Source organism: Thunnus albacares, chromosome 4, assembly GCF_914725855.1.
Source record: "Thunnus albacares chromosome 4, fThuAlb1.1, whole genome shotgun sequence".
NCBI classification, from domain to species: Eukaryota; Metazoa; Chordata; class Actinopteri; order Scombriformes; family Scombridae; genus Thunnus; species Thunnus albacares.
In genome coordinates, this window is record NC_058109.1 from 17,707,969 (window position 1) to 17,720,892 (window position 12,924).

The 12,924-nt window shown below is 40.1% G+C and overlaps 1 long non-coding RNA gene across 2 annotated transcripts in view; it reads left to right on the plus strand.

Moving 5' to 3' along the window:
• The window catches only part of LOC122981554, a 39,942-nt gene that overhangs the window by 16,066 nt on the left and 10,952 nt on the right, over nucleotides 1–12,924 (plus strand). Inside the window, exons 2-3 of one of the 2 annotated variants that reach the window (XR_006403268.1) lie at nucleotides 1,118–1,390; nucleotides 4,960–5,114. This is a non-coding gene — a long non-coding RNA (uncharacterized LOC122981554). Of the gene's footprint in view, nucleotides 1–1,117; nucleotides 1,391–4,959; nucleotides 7,575–12,924 lie in introns of those variants that run through there. The other variant, XR_006403267.1, reaches the window with a different exon arrangement.

Genomic DNA, 12,924 nt, shown 5'->3' on the forward strand with positions numbered 1-12,924 from the left:
GGATGTAGAAAACTCCTGATTTTATTACATTCAACTTTTCATATGTAAGCAGAAAAATGTGTTATTTCTTCTTTCAAAAGTTAAAGAGTCTTGCTTTAGGTGCTGGCCTTGTGATTTGCATTACTGGACTGCAGAGAGACTGCCCTTATCATGTTTCAGTTATTTTATAAAATCAGAAAGAAAATGCAAATTGGACTTTTAAGGATGTATGTGTAGGTTTTTAGAAGTGGGGGCTATGTTTAGTCTGAAATTTCCAAGTATCACAGAATGAAAATGACTCAGCCTCTCAGTGGTTCACCAGTTCCCCAAACATGTTACAATTAACATCAGCCCTTATTTAGAGTGACATTTAGAGTTGGGGCCTGTAACCCTCCGGCTCCCCATACAGCCCCTGAAAGCCATCTATTGAAAACAAGTACTAAATATAACTGCACTGACTGGACCAATAACCCATGTTGAGTGTATTGGACTACCTTGCAAAATTGGATTGTGAGTGCACTCACAGTAGTAGTAAACAAAGTATTGTTGTTCACTGCTTTTGGTGCCTTATCTCAGCTGTTCTTACCTCTATATAGTTAGATTATGATTATGGTTTTATCTCATTTAAACATTTCTGGATTCAATGTTGATGTGTACGATGCCATTGCTGTTGCTGAAGTCTTTGCACGCTATTTGCTTCACGGGTGTTGCTGGACTCTCATCCTTCCTCTTTCTGATCTGACTTTGTTATCTTCCACTTCAAACAAAAGTCACTCCCCCCCACCAAAACACTGTCTAACTGCAGCTGAAGATGCTCCTGCTGCTTTCGACTCACTTGTCGCTCCCCCACCTCCCTTTCACTGTCAATGCACGGAATACAGATTATCAGCAGAGCATCCCTTTGTTGTTGCATGGAGGGGATGGGGGTATTTGAGTTAGATCTCCTGGATAACATTCGAAGCACCCAGATTTCATTTCACGCAAATCTCTTTCATGCTGACAGAGTTGCTTATACTGGGATGTTGATGTGGTTATTATTATTTTTGAGAAAGTTTAAGAGGAAAACTTCAAACTCTCAAGTAAGAAAGCTTAAAAATGTGATAACAAAAAGACTGTATGAACGTTTTCTCTTTCACAGGCTCCCAAGGTCTCTGAGACTCTATACTGGAAAAGGAACTGGGAGACAGGCAGAAGGCAGACTCCTGCAGACACACAGCTCAGTGATGTTGCTTTTTAAGGCATGATGGACTGGTCTTATCGGTGGCCATTCTGCCAAAGCTGACAGACTGAAGAAGAAGATCTGATCTGGGTTTTGTTTTCATTTCCTCAGACTTCTTATCTGTGAGCGAGTTGGGTGGAATCCAGCCCCAGACGTAACGTCCAGAGAAGAGACGACACGCTATGGTTACAGGTTATCATCTCCCCTTTGTCACGATTGACCCACCTTGGCACCAACTCCTGCATCTGTCGTCATGGTTACCTTTTGAAACTGCTCGCATGCTAAGGTGGCATGTTGGTCTGTCTATCTACTCTGATACCTTGTTTACTCTTCATTCATGTTTTGGTTATAACTGCCTTTACAGTTTCTCTTGATTCATTAAAAACAAATCATTTGGATTAGATGCATAATATGTAATTTATGCTGCTAGGGGGTCTCTCAATCAAAACAATAATAGCAGAAAGAGTGTGATGACAGTGTGAAGTAGCATGGGATCATGGGAGTTGTTGTCTTCATTGTTAAACAGCCAGCTTCTCCGGGGTAGGATTACTTCAGTGTTCATCATTCAGGATGTTTTTACCAGGAGCCGAATTATCCGCAGAGGTCTCCTCCTCTCCAAAACGAACAGACTGATTAAAACAGGTAAAAACACTGAATAAAGCAGTTTCACATTAAAAAATCGGTGTTTCTCCGATGCTGTTTGGTGGAAAGAGGATGGCTTGGAGGGACTGCTAGCCGAGCTGCTGCTAACATTTGCTCAGCTTGTTTCCTTCATCCGGTTAAAAGATACAGTTAAAAATGACCAAGATCTAAAAGGTTTATCATAAAAATGTGGCTTAAACTGAATAAAAGTTGATTCATGACAGTTTCAACACAACACCGATGTATTATCTTGTGCACATATACTCTTTGGTAGAGGGGGTATGACACTATTGACAGGCGACCAAATGAAAGGACCGTTAACTTGATTAAATTTATTGATTTCTCTGGGTTTGAAAATTGTTGGAAACATTTGGGATAGTGTAAGTACACAACTCAACAAAATATATAACATAGGTCTAGTTGTTTTTAGACAGTTTAATGCAGAAAAGTTACATATAGCTTTAAGTATTCATTCTCTGGTTTCTTCAGTCAGAAGAGACAGATGAATTAAAGGAATAAAGAAAACCAATGTGCATCTACTTTTGTGCTTGTTAAAGCTTTGGTAAAATGCAGACAGATTTTGACACTTAATTAGTGAGGTTTAGATGTGCTGGTATACATGGGTGTCATACTTTTTAGATTTTTTGTTATATAAGTCTGTAACACTTATTTACGGTACATTGCAATTAATAGCACAAGAAAATGTTAGTGAAAAGGCTCTAAACTAAGGTGTAACATTAGCTGGTTAGATAGCCAGCACAACTGATTATTCAGTGTGGAGTAAAGAAAGCTCATAAGCATGTAGCTATTGTTTTTACTTACACTATTTAGCTCTTGCATCTATAAAAAATATCTTTTTGTCCACACCATGTTTTGTAGAACACATTTCAGTGCTGCATATTTGCCTTTGTTTTGACAAATATATTAATTAAGCGACAGTACTTGCAAACGACAACAATCTAACACTAATGTTAATTATTTATGGGTTACCATTAACCCACAACCCACACTTTAAAGTTACTTTAAATATGGAAATTCTGAAGCTTACAAATTCATTCAAGTCATACGGTTGCATGGCGTGAGCTGAGATTGGTTATTCATGTCTCACACTGCACTTAACACAACCGTAATTTGCAATGACAGAGGAGGAACAGTGTTTAACTTTTTCTTACCAGCCAGAATAGCTGCTTCCCCCTGTTTTCAGACTTCATGCGAAGCTAAAACTTTATGATAAGTGTAGGAATCAATCTTCCCATGTAACTCATTTAACTCTCGGTGTATTAGTGTATTTTCCAAAATGTTGAACTATTCCTTTAATATACAGAAATATACAGTAATCCTGAATTTTATTGGTCACTCAGATGACAGAGTCTGAAGTGAGCCATATGAATGAAAATAACATTTAACAGGAGGTGGACACATTTGGTAAAAACTCATCACCTAACAAGTGAGTGACTGTGAGGTTCTAGTATCTGCTGCATTCACATTACCAGCCTCACATCGCATAAACCAATAACTCTCACCTCCATGTGTAAACATCTTTAAAGCAATATTTACAACATCTGAACTACATCTCCAAATGAAGATCATTTATTGTGGATTACTTTAAAGAGAGTTTACCAAGCTTCCTGTCAGAGATGCTGTCAGACATGAGAAGATTGTTTACAAGAGCAGAGGAGGCTCTTCAGAGCTATATAGGGCATCTGTGAATGCATTTGTCTTCAGATAAAACTATTACTAGTCCTTATTAATAAATTTTCCATATCCTCTTGTTAACACAAGTGGGACATTCCACTTTGGGTGCCTGGTACAACTGATAACATAATACACCGCAATAAGACAGGATGGGTCAGACTATACTATATCAAGTTTAGTTCTTGGAATGCCCATATCTTACTTATTCCAGCTTTCCCTGAGGAGAATATGGGTCATTTATTAAGACTTATCCTCACACTTAAAACAGAGCTCATCCATCTTCCACTATCAGGGCATGCCTCACTGAGGGGCAAAAGCAAAACAGCTCATATCCAGGATGAGCTTATATACAGTGAGGCATCATGGGGATACTCACTTCATAATGAAACCAGACTCCAAGATGAGACATTCACTTAAGCAAATGCACAATAATGAAATCATAATAATAATAATAATGCCATTGAGGGGCAAAGGAGGAATAGTGTAACATTGTTAAATAGCTACAAAGTCTGTAGATGGAGGTGGTTGGGGAGGTTGAATGGGTCAATCAAACATTGGACTTTCACACAGCAGACCACTGTCTGTTTCTTTTAACCATGACCACGATCAGGCCGTAACCTTACCTGTGTGGTTATTATTGTAACCATGATGTTCCTTACCATAACTAAGTAGTTATTTTAATCCAAATCATGATCTTTCCCAAACCCAAACCAAGTTGTTTGTGTGCCTAACCTTAACTGTAGATGTTTCAGATCAGAAGGCAGTTTATCTCTGCTACACTGGTTTGTAATGTTTTTTTAAATTTTTTTTAAGGAAGTTATTCTTGGGGGGGTGCCCAAGAATGACTACCTCTTTTATTTTCTAGATGACTCTTGTGCCCTAACATGAGCAATCTGTCTGTTTCATTTTGCATTTATCTTATTTTCATAATGCCACTGTAAACACAGCCAGTGCTTTTGTTTGTTTATGCCAAGTCGCCCATGGAGATATGACTCGTCAGGACACCTCTGCCATTGCCAGAAGGCGCCTCTTGTCTTTCCCTCAGTGCAGGTTGTAGGTTGATAATGAGTTAGAATGAGAATATCATTCAGGGAATAGATGACTAATTGTCAATAGGATCAAGAGTTAAGTGTTTTCCATTATATTCACCTGCCATTTTAATCCAACCACAAATGCAGATATATCTTATCATCCCCATTTATCTGGAGAGATAAAGTAAGCTTACTCCGACCTGAGAGACATTGATAGTAGGGAGCCAGATGGGTGGTAGAGATAAGAGGTACAAGTTCAATCAGAGTAAAGGAGACTACTACACTGCCATAGTAGACGGGGACAGATTGTGTTACATGCAGAGATGAGGAGAGTGTCAGAAGTAGCGGCAACCTCCTCTTAGAAGTGGCAATGTCCTCCTCTCTTTCTCCAAGGCATTCCACACACACCGAGTCCAGGGAGCGGCCTACGTCAGACGATCCTCTTTCTGCTTCATACACCGCCGACAGGGCTGTCGTCAGAGGGCTTTACCAGCGGTGTCTATGAAATCTGAGAGTTGCTGGACAGGCTTCACACTGAGGGGCAAGAGGTGAGGGAGGTATGGTTTAGCACTGTTGAAGAGGTAATGCACACCCCAAGTAGTGGGGAAACCGTGGCTTGGTGGCTAGCCACAGGGCTGCCTAAGTGTGAGGAAAGCCAACCCGCCCCCTCTAAGAGGATCAAATTTCCTCACAACTTGTTGCCCGATGCTATATAAACTCTGGCATGCGGTGCTGACACCTGATCCAGACTAAAAGGGCCGCTGAAGAGATTCTCTGCACCCATCATGTGACCTGCTCTTTCAAGTCCGCTGCCCCCCACTGTTGCCCAGACCAACCCACTGGCATGGTCACCCTCCATGGGGCCCCCAGTGGACCTCCATCACACAGCTCCTACTCAGTCTCAGTCATCACTGCTCTGCTAATGAGGGTCTGGGGGGACAGCCACACCAACAAGGACCCTTGTGGGACCAGGGAGTTCCCTTTAGCTACTGTGAAGAGGAAACCTCCCTCCTCCAGCTCATAGTGTGAACTTACATGTGACAGTTGTCCATCTGCTCTGCCAAAACACTCCAAACCTAAACTGAAAGAGAGACTTGATGTTGTGTTTGCCAACAGAAATTGGCCCACACCCAATGGCAAAAGATTACTGTGGCTCTGAAAAGAGATTTAATCAATTTTAGACATCAAATTGTGTTTACTTGACATGGTGAGCCCTACTCAGTTTGTGAAAACAGTCGTATAATGTCTTCTATGTCTCTGTAGGGAGTGCATTTTTTGAAGGAAGGAGGTGTTAAAACCTAGAAATGTGAATTTTGAAAGATGTAGGCATTTACCAAATGTAAATGAAAGATGCTATTGAATTGCATTTTGGGAAATGTGGTATTTTTGCAGTATGATTCAAAGTCAGAACATCCTTGGCATCAACTCTATTCTATTTTTACAATAGTCAGATGCCCATATGAACATTGAAACCGGTTTTGCTTGTAGTAATCATTCCTCTTATTCGTACAGGTCATTAAGAGATCCCTTCCTACTGTAAGTCATGGGGGACAAAATCCACAGTCCTTGTTCTTTGTGAAGCTGTAAAAGTTTATTTGAAGCAGTCTCAGTTAGTCAGATGAAGTAGATATCTTCCAAAGTTACAGTGTTGTTAGTATTAAATTCTCTCAATGAATTTCCCTGGACAGTGTTGTTTAGCTGCAGTCAAAGAATAGTGACAAAAAGTCAAAGTAAAGTTATCACACATTGATAAAAAATATTAAACCTTCAAATGCGTGTCTGTAGAATAATTGAACAAACATGATTTGCACAAATGGTGAATGATAGAGGTTATCTTTATCACCTTGTAGACATGTCACTAGTGCAAACAAGCAGCTGAATTAACCAAAGCCATTAAAAACTTCGATAGCCATTACAGCAGTAAACAATTTGAGGTTGGTGGTTCTATGAGTCCTGAATGGAGTAATGAGTGCTACTAGCATCAATTATTCAACTTTATTGAGTAGGATATGAGTTTTCTACTCTTGTTACATCAGAAACCTGATGAGCTGGCAGCCTCTGAGAGAGGTCCACAGCCCACCATAAATTTATTATAACACAGAAATGTAGTAATCGATATCACATACTTCTGTGAAGATCAAGCTAATGCAAATGGTTGGAGAGATGGACCCGAGGAGAGACTGAGTATGAAGAGGAAAAAAAACAATAAATGGCTTCATCCTGGACTAAATCCAGATGTGCAACACACCAGCAGTGCCCATTAATCTGACTGTCTCTATGTACAAAAAAAGTCCTCAAATTAATAACAGGAGGTTTTTCTCTGCTTAAACAGATCATTTGATTGAAGTTTAGGAAATTAAGGTTTTAGAGGACTCCTAGTATGAGGAACACAGGATGCAACTGAACTCATCTGATGTGACATAACATTTCAAGTGATTTTCTTCCACTTGTGCATTTGCAGCTTTGGTTTGCAATCATGCTGCTATAGGCTGCATTGGGCCTCTGGTTGTTGTGTCAGTGTCAGCTTAAACAATCCTGCTTGTGACCTCTGAGATGCCTTAAGCTCTTTGGAGAGTCACTTCATGAGGATTAGGTCTGGGTGTAGAAGAATAATTCGGCAACAGGAGACAGCTCTTTTTGTTTCAGTGAGGAGGGAAATGGAAAACGACCGCATATTTCTCCGAAAGCTGCAAAGAAGCGGAGAAAGAGGAAAAAAAAGAGAGATTAAAGATCTCCTCTTTCTCTGCCCAGGATGTTGTTTTTGTTGTTGACAGGCCTTTTAACCTCCCTAAGCTCATTCAGTTGGGTCTCTTTGGGAGCTCGCTTTGGGTTTGTAGCCTGTGGAGTCTCCATTCAGCCTGTATCCAGTCAAGCAAGTTGCATTATTTATGAGTGCTGTGGTTGTTATTCTGACTCCTTTATTGAGATTGTTCATAGCTCATCATGGAACAAAAATAATGAGGGGATAATAAATTTAAGTGCTGTCAACAGCCACTTCAGTGAACAACATGTCAGGTTTCTCTCCCCCAGATCCTGATGACATCAGATCCTTCTCTGCGTGTGATATGTTTTCCTTTTGGACAGATCCAATAGATTGGCCTCAAGGCCCATTTCACACTGGATTAGTTTCCATTTCAAGCACTAACCCAACCCCACCTCCTATATCGGAGACTAAGATTAAAACCTCAGAAAGTCTTTTTCATCTTATGTCATGGGTCTAAAAGCAATGTGACAGAAGTTTGCTTTCGGAACATAAATTATGTTGGGTTAGGCCAAAAACAGACTCTAATCCAATTGTTTGAAATGGATCTGAGTGTGAGATTATAAATTAGAGAAAGTGTTGTGCTTGAATAAACTGGTAGAGGATGCAATCTCATGCTAAGGCTTCACTGCTGCATGTAAACTGTTAGCAATACTCATAAGACCACCAACGTACTGTGCAGTACATTCCTCACTTCTCTCTCATCAACGCACTTTCTGTCACTCAGACAGTGTACACACAAATAAACAAGCGTGTTCATGCACATGCCTAAATGCACATTGCAAAAATTAGAGAACATATGCACACAAGCACACACCTGCCTGACTTTGCAGACAGACTTTAAGGCACATTTCTCGTAAGCGAAGTGTTTTAAGAAGACAGCTGTACATGTATAAGCCATGAGCTCCTCACCAGCGAGTGTACTTCCAGATGTGAACACAAATCAGTCACTCGGAGCTGCCTCACTCACCTTCCAAACACGCATGCACAGAGCAAAATGGGTGTTTGTATCAGGGGGAATCATAACAGGAAAGAACCAAAGGGGAGCATTATCCAAGCCGAAGGAAAGTTCCATCACATCTCAGGCTCTGGACAGACACCTCATTACCATCTGTCCATGCAGCATCTGTAAATGACAGAGAACCATTGCACCCAACCAGTCATCTGACCACATGTTAGTGGTAATGACATTACTGACATGACATTCCACAAAGAGGATAGAAATTTTATGGCTTTTAAGTATGTTGAAATACATGAGCATGTTGGATAGAATCATGGTAGTATTGTTACAAAATATCAACTTCTTATTATCATATTCTGTTATCAATTAACTCCTTTGTCCTGTCGCTGAATTGACATTAACTCTTGTCCTGTAACACCTCATCACAATAACCTTCCACTCACACTACATAAGCCATTCCTCAATGAGGCCAGTCTTGGGAGTAAAACCACTCCTGCTCTGACCCTTTGACTCCAGTTCATGCATCCCTCACGTACTTCTTTTGCAGTGTATGCTTACAGACCAGAAAGCAATATAAAACACTCAGCTCTGAGATAGGACATGTTTCTCACATCAGATGTGATTATCTGCATCTTTCCTAACAAGTTTAAGATGGTAATAAATCAAGTTGATTTATTTTTATATGGCTTGCCTAAATACAAATAAAATCACTTTTGTTTCTTTAATTGACAAACAGCAGATCGCTGATAGATTGGTCATTACAAACCCAAGCTGTGCAAACAAGTTTTGTTCAAACCCACAGAACTGTATTTCAAATTTTGTTGAGATCATAGGCTTTATATAAAGATGGATGCAGTGAGGTGTGATGTCACCCACTGGTTTGCATTGGAGCTGGTTTGAAGCCCAGAGTTGCAGCTTATGGTTGGTGCCATCGTTCCCATTTGGAGCCAAACTCTTTACATTTTCCATATAACAAGTGCATGGTGTTCCGTTTCATGCTCTGGAAACACGGATTGTTTCGGACTGAAATGAATGCTAGCTTGCTGGGAACACACAGCGGTGCGCACTTAGGCTAACATTAGCTACTTTAGCTAAATTGTGCTGACAAGGCAGGTATCATAATCAAGTAACATTAAACTTGCGAAATATTGCAACAGCAGTCTGACTCAGTGCAAGTCCAGGAGCCGGGGAGAGCAGCAGGTCAACCAACTGTCAATCATTGCCCACACAGCAGACATCAAAGCTACTATAAGTCTTCAAATCTAATTAACGGAGCAATAGTTTCCAAAATGGCCACCAGCACATTTATTAGACAGCTCGAATTTAGCGATTGAGACCATAATGATCAATTGAAAAAGATTATTGACTTAGTATTGCTAGAGAGAAGTTGACACTTTTTGAATGGGAGTCAGTTGGATCAGATTTTTTTTTCCCGCTTGTGCGTTGCACCTTTAAGGTATTTCCACATTGGTGTCAAGCCGTGGTAATTGCCGCTTGGTTGAGATGTGTCATCTGGTGTCTGAATATGTCAGGTTGAACTTTGGGGAAATGTGTATAAAATCATGTCCAAGACACCTACAATATTTCCATGTGATGGAACGGTGCATTAAAAAACATGGAGTCTTGGGTTTGAATATCTCAATCAGTGTAAACATCAAAGAGCTTTGATGACGAGCTGCAACAAGATGATACACAGTCTATATGACACTGTCAGATAGTGTGGCCTTAAAGGTTCTTAAGAGGAAATAAAAGGGAAAACATTAAGTTAAGGGGTTACTTTGAATCCATGTACTATGAGTCTGTAAATAGGAACTCTTCAGTTTATTCCTTTGACATAAAAGTGACACAGTGACACTACTCCTGCTGCATTTGGATCAGCATCATTCTGAGGAAAGTAATAACTGAGGGGGTGCATTTCTCATTAACAGTGGTTTTGCTTTGGGCCTGTCTATGGCACTGCCTGCAGGGACTTTGTAACAAGCACAAGGACCCTCTTAATCCAGCTCTCCTGCAGAGTGACATGTGGATGACTTTGCCACAAAAACCCAAGGGGTCCTGCTGGCCAGCCTGGCTTCATTAGCAGAGTTAACCTTCAAAATGTACTGCTGCCTCCTGCTCTGCCCTCAGGTCTGTTATGACTAAGAGGAAGTAGGAGCAAGACTTGTGTCAAATATACTGTCGACGCGCTAAACAGGACCAGCTTTGACACAGCCAAGTGGCAAACAAGAGTCCCGCTGAGTAGAGAAAAGTTTGCTAAATACTACAGGAAGTTAAGTGCCTCTCTTTCAAATAAAACTGCCTCCTGTTTGTAAGAAAATGTCTGTGTCAAGAAAAAACTTTTATTTGCTCACGTGTAGCTAAACTGAATAAGGACCAAACTCACCAGGAAGAGAACTTAGCTATGGCAATAATGGAGCCTAATGCTACTATTGAGTGAATGGTAGTGTTTATAGGACATCTCTGTAAGGTAATGTACCAGCAGTCTCTGATCATGGTTTCACAATACAATTTTAGGATTAGTGGTCACTGGATCCAAATACCATTTGCAATGTGGCATGGATGATATCACTACATGAAAGAAGAAAATGGCTATCCTAAATGTATTAAGTATACTTAGTAATCACGATGGCCTTCTTCCATCTTGCAATGGTTTACCTATCCGTTTAGACCAGACTCTCACTCTCAAATATGGGAAGTATTATATGACCTGAAACTAACTCAAAGAAGCTGTGGAATTTGTCAACATGGGTATGTATTGATGTGAAATGATAGAGGCTGGTTTGAATCAGTCTTTTGGAGTCATTACATACAAAGAAGACCAGCACCAAATAAAAGTTACGTCACATAATACTGTAACTCACACATACTCTAGATCCCTTTTTTATTGATGTACACACTCCTTTTTTTAAAGCTATTGTGACTTTGAGATGAGTCTGCTCTCATCTGGATGAACTTAAACAGAAAATGAAGTGAGACCTATAAGGTGAGGCTGGCTCACCCAGGTGTCACACCTTTGTTTCCTTAATTTCCTCTGCAGAGTGCTCTTGTGCTCTGTGTGAGGCTGTTTCACGCCTCCCCCTCTGCTGGCCAGAGGCTTGATGAGGTCCAGATGTGGTCCAGATGAGGCCCATGTCTGATGCAGGGACCTGAGAGGAGCTGTAGACTCAGGGGACTCCATCAAATTGCTAAACGTTCTGCTCAGATTGATTTCTGACATGAAGGTCCATGTTCTACCATAGATTCAATGCTTTAGTGCTATTAAAAAAGAGCTCGTTTGGTTGAAATGTGTATTCATATTGCAACAGACATGACATAATGTATAATTGTTTGAAAGGGATGATCCAAACATTTATTCCATTATAAACCCTTTATAATCCTTTTCATAATCTGTTTTTTTTAAATAAGATTTATGATGTAAATGCTTCTGCTGATTACATTCTGTGGTCAAGGTAGTTATGTGAGGTTTGTTGCTTCATAACAAAGCACACAACCAATGAAGGTGCCACATAATCAAGTGACAAACAACTTTATAAAAAAAAGTTTGCCTGCCGTAGAATGCTGTATTCAGTATATTAGTCAACCCTTTGTTTCTCGACTGATTACGGTGAAGCATGTGTCCAATCATTTTCCTCACCCTGTTAACATTGGTGCTTTAGTGGGACTTATCAGTTAGATCGATTTGATCTGCAAGACACAGACAGTTTAGACTCCTGAAGCATGTTATGTTATTTAATTGATTCGTTCGTTATCAACGAAATAAAGGTTTTACACTTAGAGTCTGACATCTTCTGAGTTCCCAATTACACTGACACTGTTGAGTGTGTGCGTGTGTGTGTGTACATACAGTATGTTATAGGACTGGTAACAGTGTGAAACTGTGACGATGCTACAGCGCAGGCAAAGCTCATTCCTAGCAGAGAGGGCTCCCCATGGCAACAGCTGCGGGATGTCAGATGTTGAGCAGAGATTGGACAGATGTGGTGATTTGAAGTATCTTGGAGATTAAGCCTGTAGTCTACAGAGAAATCAGAAATGAGTGTACAGCGGCACAGCAATATGATTTAGGTGCTTATTTTTGAGCTTAATAGGAAGATAAAGCATATGAAAAAGCAAATGGAAAAAAAAACAAGGGAATATACAATATATGAGTTATTTGTATACAGTAGAATTCAGTTCTTAGACATGTTTGACAAAGGTGTTATTTTCCTCATTAACAACTTGGGACATTCATTAATTATGTTATCAAGTAAGTGAAACTTCACAAGAAACAATCATACATCTTCTGTATTAAAGTTCACTCACAGGCCATGTGAATCCTCGCAGCATCTTTGGGAACCTCCATTGACAGTCAAGATTAGAGAGACAGAGATATAGCTAATTGCTTATAATTCCTGTGTGCTGATTGTATGTGTCTCAAGCTATTGCATCAATGAAATGGATCCATGACAAAAAGACATTTTTACAGACCTGAAGATTATCCAATGCATCAGGGAGAAATGCAGCCTGATTTAACCGGTTATTCTTTGTTAAAATGTTTGTCATGAGCCTCAGGTTAAAGCCACGGGACAAAGAGAATGTGGCGGCTCTTGTCTTGTACAGTCATGCAATTTTTTATGTTTTCAGCCAGGTCTTGAGA